The sequence below is a fragment of the Panulirus ornatus genome, chromosome 18, assembly GCF_036320965.1.
Source record: "Panulirus ornatus isolate Po-2019 chromosome 18, ASM3632096v1, whole genome shotgun sequence".
Classification (NCBI taxonomy): Eukaryota; Metazoa; Arthropoda; class Malacostraca; order Decapoda; family Palinuridae; genus Panulirus; species Panulirus ornatus.
In genome coordinates, this window is record NC_092241.1 from 43,656,406 (window position 1) to 43,671,851 (window position 15,446).

The 15,446-nt window shown below is 46.1% G+C and overlaps 1 protein-coding gene across 1 annotated transcript in view; it reads right to left on the minus strand.

The window, feature by feature from the left end:
* The window catches only part of LOC139754906 (uncharacterized), a 36,822-nt gene extending 30,673 nt beyond the window's left edge, over window positions 1-6,149 (minus strand). The window contains exon 1 of the mRNA XM_071672732.1: window positions 6,016-6,149. The gene's annotated coding sequence lies outside the window, so the exon portion shown is untranslated. The remainder of the gene's footprint in view (window positions 1-6,015) is intronic.
* Between the last annotated feature and the right edge of the window lie 9,297 nt (window positions 6,150-15,446).

The following is a 15,446-nucleotide window of genomic DNA, read 5'->3' on the forward strand; positions in this document are numbered from 1 at the left end:
GTAACCACAGCTCTCTTTCCACATCCAGGCCCAACAAAACTTTCCAGGGTTTACCCCAGACGCTTCACATGCCCTGGTTAAATCCACTGACAGCACGTCGACCCCGGTATACCACATCGTTCCAATTCACTCTATTCCTTGCACGCCTTTCTCCCTCCTGCATGTTCAGGCCCCAGTCGCTCAAAATCTTTTTCACTCCATCTTTCCACATCCATTTTGGTCTCCCACTTCTCCTCGTTCCCTCCACCTCTGACACATATATCCTCTTTGTCAATTTTTCCTCAATCATTCTCTCCATGTGATCAAACCATTTCAAAACACCCTTTTCTGCTCTCTCAACCACACTCTTTTTATTACCACACAGCTCTCTTCCCCTTTTATTACTTACTCGATCAAACCACCTCACACCACATATTGTCCTCAAACATCCCATTTCCAACACATCCACCCTCCCCCGCACTAAACTATCTATAGCCCAAGCCTCGCAACCCTATAACATTGTTGTAACCTCTAGAGATTCCTTCAAACATACCCATTTTTGCTTTCCGAGATAATGTTCTCGCCTTCCACACATTCTTCAACGCTTCCAGAACTTTCGCCCCCTCCCCTACTCTGTGACTCACTTCCGCTTCCAAGGTTCCATCCACTGCCAAATCCACTCCCAGGTATCTAAATCACTTCACTTCCTCCAGTTTTTATCCATTCAAACTTACCTCCCAATTGACCAGTACCTCAACCCTACTGCACCAAATAACCTTGCTCTTATTCACATTTACTCTTAACTTTCTTCTTTCATACACTTTACCAAACTCAGTCACCAGCTTCTGCAGTTTCTCATCCGAATCAACCACCAGCGATGTATCTTCAGCGAACAACAACTGACTCACTTCCCAAGCCATCTCATCCACAACAGACTGCATACTTGCCCCTCTCTCCAAAACTCTAGCATTTTCCTCCCTAACAACCCCATCCATAAACAAATCACGCATCCCTGCCGCAAACCAACATTCACTGGGAACCAATCACTTTCCTCTCTTCCTACTCGTACACAAGCCTTACATCCTCGATAAAACCTTTTCACTGCTTCTAACAACTTGCCTCCCCCACCATATACTCTTAATACCTTCCACAGAGCATTCTATCAACTCTATCATATGCCTTCTCCAGATCCATAAATACTACATACAAATCCATTTGCTTTTCTAGGTATTTCTCACATACATTCTTCAAAGCAAACAACTGATCCACATATCCTCTACCACTCCTGAAACCACACTGCTCTTCCCCAATCTGATGCTCTGTACATGCCTTCACCCTCTCTATGAATACCCTCCCATATAATTTCCCAGAAATACTCAACAAACTTATACCTCTGTAATCTGAGCACTCGCCTTTATCCCCTTTGCCTTTGTACAATGGCACTATGCATGCATTCCGCCAATCCTCAGGCACCTTACCATGAGTCATACATACATTGAATATACTTACCAACCAGTCAACAATACAGTCACCCCTTCTTTAATAAATTCCACTGCAATACCATCCAAACCCGCTGCCTTGCCAGCTTTCATCTTCTGCAAAGCTTTTACTACCTCTTCTCTGTTTACCAAATCATTTTCCCTAACCCTCTCACTTCGCACACCACCTCGACCAAAACACCCTATATCTGCCTCTCTATCATCTAACACATTCAACAAACCTTGAAAATACTCACTCCATCTCCTTCTAACATCACCACTACTTGTTATCACCTCCCCATTAAACCCCTTCGCCAATATTCCCAGTTGTTCTCTTGTCTTACGCACTCTATTTACCTCCTTCCAAAACATCTTTTTATCCTCCCAAAAATTTAATGATACTCTCTCACCCCAACTCTCATTTGCCTTCTTATTCACCTAGTGCAGCTTTCTCTTGACCTGCCTCTTTTTTTTTTATACATCTCCCACTCATTTGCACTATTTCCCTGCAAAACTCGCCCAAATGCCTCTCTCTTCTCTTTCACTAATAATCTTACTTCTTCATCCTACCACTCACAACTCTTTCCAATCTGCCCACCTCCCACGCTTCTCATGCCACAAGCATCTATATATGAAAGATACTGAAATCAGCTGGTAGTTCAGATATCATGAGAAAGACTTGCAATCCAGGCAGAGTTGTCAGTAATTTCGGACGCCATTTCAGTATTCCGAAGTTGTGCTGGTAATACATACCTGGCAAGCTGCTGTCTACAGTCTACTACCTACACTGTTTTCCGCTCTCCTGAAGTAAATTTCTACGACGTTAACATCACAACATACGGAAAAAATTCTCATAAAGAAGGAAAAACAGTCCACCCTTCACGAACAGCCTGGCTCTCAGCTCTTAGATGTTTATCTTGAACCACCTCCAGCGCTGCTACTTCTATCGCCTGTTTAACTTTCCAACGTAGGTGAAGTGCATGAAGTACACACAAACTCACGCACGACCATGTTCTCAGGTAGAGTAACGAAGTATTTCTGCTTCCACTTCTTATAGATTATTCAGCCTCATATTCCCATGTTCTGTCACGCCTCTATCGTACACTAATGTTCCCAGGTTATATCACACTTTATTACTGTCTGAAGCAATGAGTGGCGATGCTGTTTCCTGCGGGGCGGGGTAGCGCCAGGAATGGATGATGGCAAGTACGAATATATACAAGTGTATATATGTATATGTCTGTGTATATGTATGTATATGTGTATGTTATGTAAATATGTATGTATATGTGCGTGTATGGGCGTTTATGTATATATGTGTGTATATGAGCGGATTGAACATTCTTCGTCTGTTTTCTGGGGCTATCTCGGTGACGCGGGAACGGCAATAAAGTGTAATAGATAGATATATTACTGGCAGAATACATGCAAATGAGCAGTTAGTGTTTGTCATGTGATATAGTGCACGACCACTTTCCCATCTGCCCCTGTCGTTTCTGTTCTTCTCTTTGCCACCACAAACACCGTCACGTTCCCATCTTATGTGCCATTTTCCAGTTACTTTATATGTTATACATTCACTGTGTCACTTATTCAGTGTCCTAGCGTGTACCCCACTGCAGCAGTGCATAAGATCTTTCACCATCTGTTACAACCTTGAATGGTTCTCTTCATATCTCTCAAGTTTTCATCCTTTTTCATTAATTTGTCTCCCGTGTCCATCATATCCTCAATCTCCACTGAGAACTTTCTTCCTATGTTGGTTTATCTGCCTCCAGCCACGGACAGGTCTGGGTGAATCCATTCATTCCTTCTCCCAAGATCTCGACCGTTTTCATTTCCTTTCGCCTTTATACCATGTTTCCCGACCTGAGGCTTCACTTCCTGCTTATCATAATATTTTTCTGATGCTTTTAGCTTATCTTTTTAAGATTTGTTTCTCTTATCAGTCAAGTTTGTAACATGATTCATCCTGGTCCTCATATGTGTTTACACGGGAGATGTACAGTTTGAGCCAGACCCACGTGACCCACATAACTGCGCCTAATATTCAGGTTGTTTCAAACCTCCACATTTACAGGCTGGACTCACCATTTACCTGTAGTTCATGAAATGTTCAAATTGCGTGTCATGAACTGAAGTGCACATGGCTATGAATCTGGAGAACTCATGTGTATGGGTCTGGCACTTTATGATGTGTTATTTGAAAATTGGAGATTTACACCATGGATCTTCGTGGCGTAGCGGTTAGCGTCGCTGACCGTGACGCATTCACGGGTCGCCTTGAGTCGAGCCCATACGTTCGATTCCTGGTTGCTGCAGTCTGTCCACAGTCAACCCAGCCATTCGTCCAACCCTAAGAAGTTGGTCGATAAAATGGGTACCTGGCTTAGGCTAGAGTTAATGCATATGTAAGTAGCGTTGATGAAATCGTCTTGATCAGACCATTCCATTGCCTGTGTCGCCTCTGTTAACGAGTCTTTTGCCTGAATGCGGGTTTTTGAGACACCGTAAACGGTCGATCTTTCGTCAGGCACCTCCATCATCACGTCCACTGCTCGTGTTATCATCATCCCACACAAATCCAACTTCAAAAGTTTAATTCCATACAAATTTTTTTTACTTCTCTTTAGGTTTGTCTCACACATAACAAACATGATTGAATATTTCTTTGGTTTCTGTTTTCTTCCAGATTTCATTTATTCTTCTGATATTCCACACTCTAACACACGTGGTGTTCACCAGTTTACAGAACCAGTAGGGACACTGGACAATGCTGAGAGGACCACAAGAAGAAATTGAAATTTAAGAAGAAATTTAACTTAACACCATCTAACGGCTTCATTGTGTAAACTAATATTTAAGCTACTTCACAATATAACTTTTGTAGGTAATTTCACAGCACAGAAGTGTAGTTTGTCCAGCACATTCGCCTTCCTTTGAAGTCAGCAATTTCTTTTATCTCGATTTCACAGGAAAATTGATGAGAGAAGTCAGGAGTTGCACTACTGTGTTGCTTGGTCAAACTGTGCCGTTTGTGGAAGGTTGACAATATAACCAGCACAAGGCAGTATGATCTCCCGTCCCACACACAGTCTTTCTCCCGTTCGTCTTCATACAGTTCTGTGCTCGACCCGAATTTTCCGTTTTGCGCCTTTAAAAACTTTCCACACATGCCGTCACTATCCACTGTTAACCAAGATAAAAAAAAAAAAAAAGAGAAAACGAGCAGAGACAATCGACCACATGTTTACTTATCAGGCAAGTCACCTTAACACCTCTGCTCCTGAGTACAGCGCCCACACACCACTGGCAAGCCGACGATATAATTAATGTGTGGCAACATGTGACCCTCCAGGTGACGGGCAGGTGTTGGAACGTGCACCCGGGTCATTCTGACGCACGTACCCGGGCCGTTCCGGTGCATGTGGATGGATGTACCTGGGGTTCCTCTGGTAGGTGTGCTCAGAGCCCTCTGGGTGTCGGTGGGTGCGGTAAAAATCATTTTCTTCTTTTTTCAGAGACAACAAACAACCATTGTTCCAGAGGTGGTCCAACGTCTCGTTACTTACATTGTTCAAAACCACATTTTTATTCCGTTTAGAGAAATGTTACTTTCACTGTAATGGCTTGAAATGTTTTTGTAGACATATGCAACAGTCAAGGAGTAAACACGACAAGGTCTCCATCAAAATTCCCATTGTGTCTTGATGCCAAGATATAAAAAAATTTATGCACTCAGGAATTCATTTGTTTCTTACCGATATTCATTTCGTTATTGTTTCTCAGTTTCATTACGACCAAATGATCATTAAGAATGTTTAGGGTATAGATAAGTACAATTTTGTAAATGGAATTAAAGTACTTTTATGAAATATATGCAAAACCGGCGACATTGTCCAACATGATTCGTAGCGGCGCCATAACTGATGTTCCTCATATATACGTCACCTTCTCTGTAGTGAATAGTGATATTTGAGACACAATAACCAAACTGGACATTGTGGTTGTCGGTTGGTTGGTTGTTTAGCCTACAGACCTCTCTACTCCCTGGGTCACTAAGGCCATCACCTTCAAGTTACACCCAACAACCGAGGAATATCTACTACGTTCGAGTTTTCATGATAACACTACGTACGTACGTACACATGTACACTACCACCCTCCTTACGGCCATTTGAACGAGTCCACCGTGAGTCATCTTGCTAACCTCCTGAGCCTCACGTACAGGGTGACTCAAGAGTCCGGAGTTGCTGGTAGAGTTTTCACCTTAAGTTTGAAATATAATGTAATTATATGTTATAACCTAACATACACATAGCCATGAGTATGGTGCACTCATGGGTATGTGTATGTCATACAATTTGAACATCTGCTTCACCGTCTACTTGTACAGCCAACTTCAAAGATCTTATTCCACGATAAAGTTTTCACTGCTTTTCAACTTTGTGTCACACGTATGTTATAGGATTTTCTTTGTGTATTTCATCCAGTCATCATTTGTTGCTCCATTGACCCTAACAAATCGGCAGCGCTTGATGTTGGTGCCACAACTCACCTCGTCCAGCAGTCGTCACTGACTCCGAATCCACTGAACAAGTTTGATTCCCCGGGGCAGACAGGAGGCTCACAGCTCATCCAGTTGTTCACCTTTCCAAGGTTGGTGTAAGACTTGGTACCGCTTTAGGCTCGGGTGAGACACGACAACCAAGAAAGGCGTAGCCAGCAGACGGCTTGTAATAACTCGGCCCCACGTTCCCCAGGGAGTCCATGTCCCGGAACATGGATCCCTCACTGACAGGCTCTCGTTCATGGAGCTCTGGTAATGTGGCTGTTGTTCAGAGCTGCTTTTTCAGCTTGCATCCCGCCAACCTCACTCAGTGTAGTGTGTTGTTCTGCAAACGTTCTCAGTGTAACAACAATCCATTCTTTAACCTTACAACCACAGACCATGGCATGTTCGGTTCCCCACCAATCACAGTTCAGTTACCTCCTCCGAAGTCTAACCCTTTAACTCTCTTGCTGATTCATTATAACACCAACATCTTCAACTTATCAAATCCTTACGTTTTCTTCACCTCTCTTGACGCTGTTGCTCGTAACCTCCCACACCAGTGTGGTCCCGTAAGCGAACACATGGCGACATACGGCATAACCCTACATAACACTAATCTCTGGTTTCTGAGGCAGGAATGCACCTCCCTGCCATTTCCCGACGATGACAACGATTTAAGATTCCTGCTCAGGCTTTCATCACTGGTAAACATACCCCACAACCTTCCTTTACCCTTGTCTCATAACAAACAGCTGTCGCATGATTCTGCATCCATCATATACATAACATTTCTCCGGTCGAGGACCTTATCCACACGGCCACCTCCACCCGTATGTCCTGCTTCTCCGTTATGTGCTTCTCGTGATTCTCGCGATGCTTATCCACACATCACCTCTTATAAGATGTGATGTGTGTGGAGCTGACCACGACGGGACGACCCTTGCACACTGCGGTACCACCCTTGCATATAGCAGGGTCAGGCCACGGTGCGCAACGGCAATACCAATATGTCTTCAAAGGACCGTGCTCGTGCCACACAAATCCTAGGATCTGTATGTCATTCTCACCGCACACTAAACTACCAGCCTCAGAACACTTTGGTATATTGCTGTTTGAATTTCATTATACGTTACCCAAGCCATGAGAACGTACTCGAGAGGAATATGACCACCACACCTTCATAGAACATACAAACCTCCAACAGTCAGGATCGAACCCGGGACCCCTGTGCAACAGGCGGGAGCGCTACCGCTAGGCTATGATCGCCCTTAATAGGAAATGATTGTTGGAGGTTTGTATGATATATATATTTTTTTTTTTCATACTATTCGCCATTTCCCGCGATAGCGAGGTAGCGTTAAGAACAGAGGACTGGGCCTTTGAGGGAATATCCTCACCTGGCCCTCTTCTCTGTTCCTTCTTTTGGAAAATTAAAAAAAAAAAAAAACGAGAGGGGAGGATTTCCAGCCCCCCGCTCCCTTCCCTTTTAGTCGCCTCCTACGACACGCAGAGAATACGTGGGAAGTATTCTTTCTCCCCTATCCCCAGGGAATATATATATATATATATATATATATATATATATATATATATATATATATATATATATATATATATATATATATATATATTCTTTTTCTTTCAAACTATTCGCCATTTCCCGCGTTAGCAAGGTAGCGTTAAGAACAGAGGTCTGGGCCTCTGAGGGAATATCCTCACCTGGCCCCCTTCTCTGTTCCTTCTTTTGGAAAATTAAAAAAAAAAAAAGAGGGGATGAAGTGTTACTTAGGGCCATCAGGTAGATAATAATCATAAGATGTATTAAAATGGGAGTAACATAAGATGCTACTTTTTGAAAGGTATGCAAGACCAGAATGTAAAGGTAGTTTGCATGACATAGAACAGTTGGTTTTGGATGAGTTTGGATACTTGGGACTAAAGATTAATATGAATGGTACTGAGAAAGATGAAAGTAACCACTTCAGAGCACTTCTGGTTTTCCTCCCTTGCATGACTTTACTTTCATCTTTCTCAGTACCATTCATGATATATATATATATATATATATATATATATATATATATATATATATATATATATATATATATATATATATATATATATATATATATATATATATATATATATATATATATATATATTATCCCTGGGGATAGGGAGAAAGAATACTTCCCATGTATTCCCTGCGTGTCGTAGAAGGCGACTAAAAGGGGAGGGAGCAGGGGCTGGAAATCCTCCCGTCCCGTTTATAATTTTCCAAAAGAAGGAACGGACAGGTGGGCCAATTGAGGATATACCTTGAAAGGCTCGCTCCTCAGTTCTTAACGCCACCTCGCTAACGCGGGATAAGGCGAATATATATATATATATATATATATATATATATATATATATATATATATATATATATATATATATATATATATATATATATATATATATAGTGAAGTGTTTTAGATATCTGGGAGTGGATCTGGCAGCGGATGGAACCATGGAAGCGGAAGTGGATCATAGGGTGGGGGAGGGGGCGAAAATTCTGGGGGCCTTGAAGAATGTGTGGAAGTCGAGAACATTATCTCGGAAAGCAAAATGGGTATGTTTGAAGGAATAGTGGTTCCAACAATGTTGTATGGTTGCGAGGCGTGGGCTATGGATAGAGTTGTGCGCAGGAGGATGGATGTGCTGGAAATGAGATGTTTGAGGACAATGTGTGGTGTGAGGTGGTTTGATCGAGTGAGTAACGTAAGGGTAAGAGAGATGTGTGGAAATAAAAAGAGCGTGGTTGAGAGAGCAGAAGAGGGTGTTTTGAAGTGGTTTGGGCACATGGAGAGAATGAGTGAGGAAAGATTGACCAAGAGGATATATGTGTCGGAGGTGGAGGGAACGAGGAGAAGAGGGAGACCAAATTGGAGGTGGAAAGATGGAGTGAAAAAGATTTTGTGTGATCGGGGCCTGAACATGCAGGAGGGTGAAAGGAGGGCAAGGAATAGAGTGAACTGGAGCGATGTGGTATACCGGGGTTGACGTGCTGTCAGTGGATTAAATCAAGGCATTGAAGCGTCTGGGGTAAACCATGGAAAGCTGTTTAGGTATGTATATTTGCGTGTGTGGACGTATGTATATACATGTGTATGGGGGGGGGGTTGGGCCATTTCTTTCGTCTGTTTCCTTGCGCTACCTCGTAAACGCGGGAGACAGCGACAAAGTATAATAAATATAAATGAATAAATATATATATATATATAACTGTCAACACTGACCTGTTGATGGCACCATTGTGGCTGGTGAGGGAGCGGTGGAGGAAGTTGGACACTGTGGGAAGAGCGATCCAACTGACTGACCGCTGCAACGGATCAAAACATCGTCTACTTTCCTGTAATACGTGGCAGGTATCTCTGCCGCTGCCCTCCCACTCTTGACTAGTGGCTCACTTTAATTACTTTATCTACTGAGCTGTTATGTTGGAAATGTAATTCCTACATTCTTAAAGGTATTCTAATTTGGTATAATCATCTTTGGATAGTAATGTGACGGATGTGTGTTGTATTCTATAGACAAGTGGCGTAACATTTCCTGGTAGCAAGCTCAAGGAAGTGGAAGGTTTGTATATATACTGCTGGCTTTCCGGGGTACATCGGTCTCACCACTGCTGCTGGGGTGATGATGGTAACCAAGAGCGAGTGTGGTGGTCACCTTCAGGGTGAGTGTGATGGTCACCTTCAGGGTGAGTGTGGTGGTCACTTTCAGGGTGAGTGTGGTGGTCACCTTCAGGGTGAGTGTGGTGGTCACCTTCAGGGTGAGTGTGGTGGTCACCTTCAGGGTGAGTGTGGTGGTCACCTTCAGGGTGAGTGTGGTGGTCACCTTCAGGGTGAGTGTGGTGGTCACCTTCAAGGTGAGTGTGGTGGTCACCTTCAAGGTGAGTGTGGTGGTCACCTTCAGGGTGAGTGTGGTGGTCACCTTCAGGGTGAGTGTGGTGGTCACCTTCAGGGTGAGTGTGGTGGTCACCTTCAGGGTGAGTGTGGTGGTCACCTTCAGGGTGAGTGTGGTGGTCACCTTCAAGGTGAGTGTGGTGGTCACCTTCAGGGTGAGTGTGGTGGTCACCTTCAGGGTGAGTGTGGTGGTCACCTTCAGGGTGAGTGTGGTGGTCACCTTCAGGGTGAGTGTGGTAGTCACCTTCAAGGTGAGTGTGGTGGTCACCTTCAAGGTGAGTGTGGTGGTCACCTTCAGGGTGAGTGTGGTAGTCACCTTCAAGGTGAGTGTGGTGGTCACCTTCAAGGTGAGTGTGGTGGTCACCTTCAGGGTGAGTGTGGTGGTCACCTTCAGGGTGAGTGTGGTGGTCACCTTCAAGGTGAGTGTGGTGGTCACCTTCAGGGTGAGTGTGGTGGTCACCTTCAGGGTGAGTGTGGTGGTCACCTTCAAGGTGAGTGTGGTGGTCACCTTCAGGGTGAGTGTGGTGGTCACCTTCAGGGTGAGTGTGGTGGTCACCTTCAGGGTGAGTGTGGTGGTCACCTTCAGGGTGAGTGTGGTGGTCAACTTCAAGGTGAGTGTGGTGGTCACCTTCAGGGTGAGTGTGGTGGTCACCTTCTGGGTGAGTGTGATGGTCACCTTCAGGGTGAGTGTGGTGGTCACCTTCAGGGTGAGTGTGGTGGTCACCTTCAGGGTGAGTGTGGTGGTCACCTTCAGGGTGAGTGTGGTGGTCACCTTCAGGGTGAGTGTGGTGGTCACCTTCAGGGTGAGTGTGGTGGTCACCTTCAGGGTGAGTGTGGTGGTCACCTTCAGGGTGAGTGTGATGGCCACCTTCAGGGTGAGTGTGGTGGTCACCTTCTGGGTGAGTGTGATGGTCACCTTCAGGGTGAGTGTGGTGGTCACCTTCTGGGTGAGTGTGATGGTCACCTTCAGGGTGAGTGTGGTGGTCACCTTCTGGGTGAGTGTGGTGGTCACCTTCAGGGTGAGTGTGGTGGTCACCTTCAAGGTGAGTGTGGTGGTCACCTTCAGGGTGAGTGTGGTGGTCACCTTCTGGGTGAGTGTGGTGGTCACCTTCAGGGTGAGTGTGGTGGTCACCTTCAGGGTGAGTGTGGTGGTCACCTTCAGGGTGAGTGTGGTGGTCACCTTCAGGGTGAGTGTGGTGGTCACCTTCAGGGTGAGTGTGGTGGTCACCTTCAGGGTGAGTGTGGTGGTCACCTTCAAGGTGAGTGTGGTGGTCACCTTCAGGGTGAGTGTGGTGGTCACCTTCAGGTGAGTGTGGTGGTCACCTTCAGGGTGAGTGTGGTGGTCACCTTCAGGGTGAGTGTGGTGGTCACCTTCAGGGTGAGTGTGGTGGTCACCTTCAGGGTGAGTGTGGTGGTCACCTTCAGGGTGAGTGTGGTGGTCACCTTCAGGGTGAGTGTGGTGGTCACCTTCAAGGTGAGTGTGGTGGTCACCTTCAGGGTGAGTGTGGTGGTCACCTTCAAGGTGAGTGTGGTGGTCACCTTCAAGGTGAGTGTGGTGGTCACCTTCAGGGTGAGTGTGGTGGTCACCTTCAGGGTGAGTGTGGTGGTCACCTTCAGGGTGAGTGTGGTGGTCACCTTCAGGGTGAGTGTGGTGGTCACCTTCAGGGTGAGTGTGGTGGTCACCTTCAGGGTGAGTGTGGTGGTCACCTTCAGGGTGAGTGTGGTGGTCACCTTCAGGGTGAGTGTGGTGGTCACCTTCAGGGTGAGTGTGGTGGTCACCTTCAGGGTGAGTGTGGTGGTCACCTTCAGGGTGAGTGTGGTGGTCACCTTCAGGGTGAGTGTGGTGGTCACCTTCAGGGTGAGTGTGGTGGTCACCTTCAGGGTGAGTGTGGTGGTCACCTTCAGGTGAGTGTGGTGGTCACCTTCAGGTGAGTGTGGTGGTCACCTTCAGGGTGAGTGTGGTGGTCACCTTCAGGGTGAGTGTGGTGGTCACCTTCAGGGTGAGTGTGGTGGTCACCTTCAGGGTGAGTGTGGTGGTCACCTTCAGGGTGAGTGTGGTGGTCACCTTCAGGGTGAGTGTGGTGGTCACCTTCAAGGTGAGTGTGGTGGTCACCTTCAGGGTGAGTGTGGTGGTCACCTTCAAGGTGAGTGTGGTGGTCACCTTCAGGGTGAGTGTGGTGGTCACCTTCAAGGTGAGTGTGGTGGTCACCTTCAGGGTGAGTGTGGTGGTCACCTTCAAGGTGAGTGTGGTGGTCACCTTCAGGGTGAGTGTGGTGGTCACCTTCAGGGTGAGTGTGGTGGTCACCTTCTGGGTGAGTGTGGTGGTCACCTTCTGGGTGAGTGTGGTGGTCACCTTCAGGTGAGTGTGGTGGTCACCTTCAGGTGAGTGTATGGACCTAGGGTGAGTGTGATGTCACCTTCAGGTGAGGTGGTGGTCACCTGTAGTGGATGAGTAGTGGGTAGATTGGGTTCACCTCTGGTGTGTGGTGGTCACCTTCAAGGAGGGGGATGTGAGGTGGGTCACTCAGAGCATGGTGAGTGTGATGGTCACTTCAGGAGAGGTGGTGGCACCTTCGTAGAGTGTGCAGTGTGGTGTCACTTCGGTGAGTGTGGTGGTCACTCAGGTGAAGTGGGTGGTTGGTGGTGAGTGGTTGAGTGATTCAAGTAGTGTGTGACACCTTCAAGGATTGGGTCAGGAGTGACCTCAGGAGTGGGAGCACCTCACGGAGTGTGTGGTCACCAGTGCGTGTGGTTCCTTCAGTGGTGTGGTGTCAGCCTTCAGGGTGGTGTCGTGCGTCACTACTGAGGTCCCAGTGTGGTGGATCAGTGACACCTTCGAGGGAGTGTCACTTAAGGGTGAGGCGGTGGACCTCAGGGGAAGTTGGTGGGATAGGGCTTGATGTCACTGAGTGCGTGGCACCTAGGGTGAGTTGGTCACCTCTGATGGGTCCTTCTGGTAGGGACTGAAGGGGAGGGGTACTGGTGATGTGAATGGCCACCTCAGGAGAGCCACCTTCAACGAGAGGGTCACTCATGGAAAGTGATGTGCATACTATGGAGCCACACAAGGGCATGATGTTGTGTCACCCTGGATGGAGGCACGTGTTGCGCAGCTGTAGTGAGTGTAACCTTGACACGGGAGTGTGGGGTCACCTCTGGGTGTGATGACCTGTGACATCGGCTGGCAGTGCTTCAGGTGATGAGTGTGGTTGGTCACCTACGGGTGAGGTGAGGGCACTTAGGGGAGTGGTAGAGATGGGGAGGGATGGACCTCAGGGGAGTGTTGGCGGCACTCAGGGTGATGTGGTGGGATGGACACCTTCAAGAGTGTGTGTCACCTCAAGGGTGTGTCACCCTGTCGGGTGTGGTAGGGAGTGTGGTACAGGGTTGAGTGGGCTGGTCACCTCAGGGTGAGTGTGGTGGTCACGCTTCAGTGGTGAGGCCCTGATGCAACCTTGGTGGTCTCTTCTCGTCAGGACTGAAGACGATCAGTTAGTGAAATGCCAACCACAGACGAGCACCCAACCACACACTCATCAAGTAGTATAAGTCATGACCCACACAAGGTGAGTCTGCTGAAATGTCACCTCAATGAGTGTGCGTGCGCAGCTGACTGAGGCAAACTCTTGAACTACGGTTCAGGATGTTGCTGGAGGGAAGCAGAGTGCCAAAGGGAACGGAAAGGAGCACACGTCACACCTGTCTATATGACAGTTGACCAGCGAGAGGCACTGAAATACAGACCGAACTCCCTAACGAGTGTGGTTAGTGTTTTCGAGAAGTTAATATGGAAACATGGATGACTTTCCACAATGAAGAAATTACCGAAGCGAGAGACAACATGTTTTTTAAGGATGTCATGTGAAATGAACCCCTTAGAGTTCTGGGAGAGAGTGAGCTCTGTCGTAGAGAAAAGGGAAAACTGGATGGATTGATTGTATTTGGACTACCAGAAAGCATTTGACACTATACCGCAAGGGAGCCTGGATAAGAAGCTCATCACCAGACAGGAATAATATTTTTATCCCGGGATGGAGAGATTATCTAACTGGAATAAAATAAGGTGCCTATGACAGAGAAGCCTCACGAGACAAGGCTGAGGTCAGCAGCGGAGTACCACAGGATTTTGTTCTGGGACTATTACTCTCCTTCATGTTTGTCCTGTCCGAAGGGATGACTCCTACCTGAAGACATCCGCAGACGATGCAAAAATCAGGAGGAAAATGAACAGGGGGGGGGGGGGGTTGCATCATCCTACTAGGTGACCTGCACAGACTTGCAAGTTGGTCTGATACATGGTGGATGAAGTTTAACCTGAGTAAAAGTAAAGTAAAATAATGGATCACAATGAAAAAAAGACTCGAATATCATCTATTATGAAAAGATCTGCAAGAATCTGAATGAGAGAAAAGCTTGGAAGTTCACATTATCCCTATACTGTCGCCAGAGTTCATTCTAAGAGAATGATCGAGATCAACTGTCTACTGAAAATATCAAACTTGTATTCAAGTTCATGGAGAAAGACATAGTCAGCAAACCTGCTTACATCCTGCACAAGGCTGGAACTAGAGTATAATTCTCACCTTTGGTCACATCAACTAAAGATGCACAAAGAATTAATAAGTAGGTCCAGAGGAGAGCAACAAAGACGATACAAGAATCAAGACAGCTGAATTACGGGAATAGGCTGGAGGCCTTAAATTTATCCACCATGGAGGAGAGAAGAGTGAGGGGTGACCTGATTACAATCTTTCATTTTTGAAACAATTTTAGAACGTAGACAGTGAACAGTTCTTTGAAATTTGTAGGGATAGAACAAACAGACGACACAACATGAAATAAGCAACAGACGTGAGAAAATGTGAAAAAAAAAAAAAAGTACATTTATAGTAAGAGTGAGTGATGGATGAGTGAAAAAAGTGGTTTATGCCAACGTCATACAGAAGTTTAAAAAGTTGCACGACAATAGAAAAGTTCAAGATATGAGCCCCATGACACGAGAATAAAACTCACTCTCCGTACAATGCAAACATGAATTACAAATAGGTAATCACACACACACACACACACACACACACACACACACACACACATATATATATATATATATATATATATATATATATATATATATATTTTTTTTTTTTTTTTCTTCTTTTTTTTTGCTTTGTCGCTGTCTCCCGCGTTTGCGAGGTAGCGCAAGGAAACAGACGAAAGAAATGGCCCAACCCACCCCATACATATGTATATACATACGTCCACACACGCAAATATACATACCTACACAGCTTTCCATGGTTTACCCCAGACGCTTCACATGCCCTGATTCAATCCACTGACAGCACGTCAACCCCGGTATACCACATCGATCCAATTCACTCTATTCCTTGCCCTCCTTTCACCCTCCTGCATGTTCAGGCCCCGATCACACAAAATCTTTTTCACTCCATCTTTCCACCTCCAATTTGGTCTCCCACTTCTCCT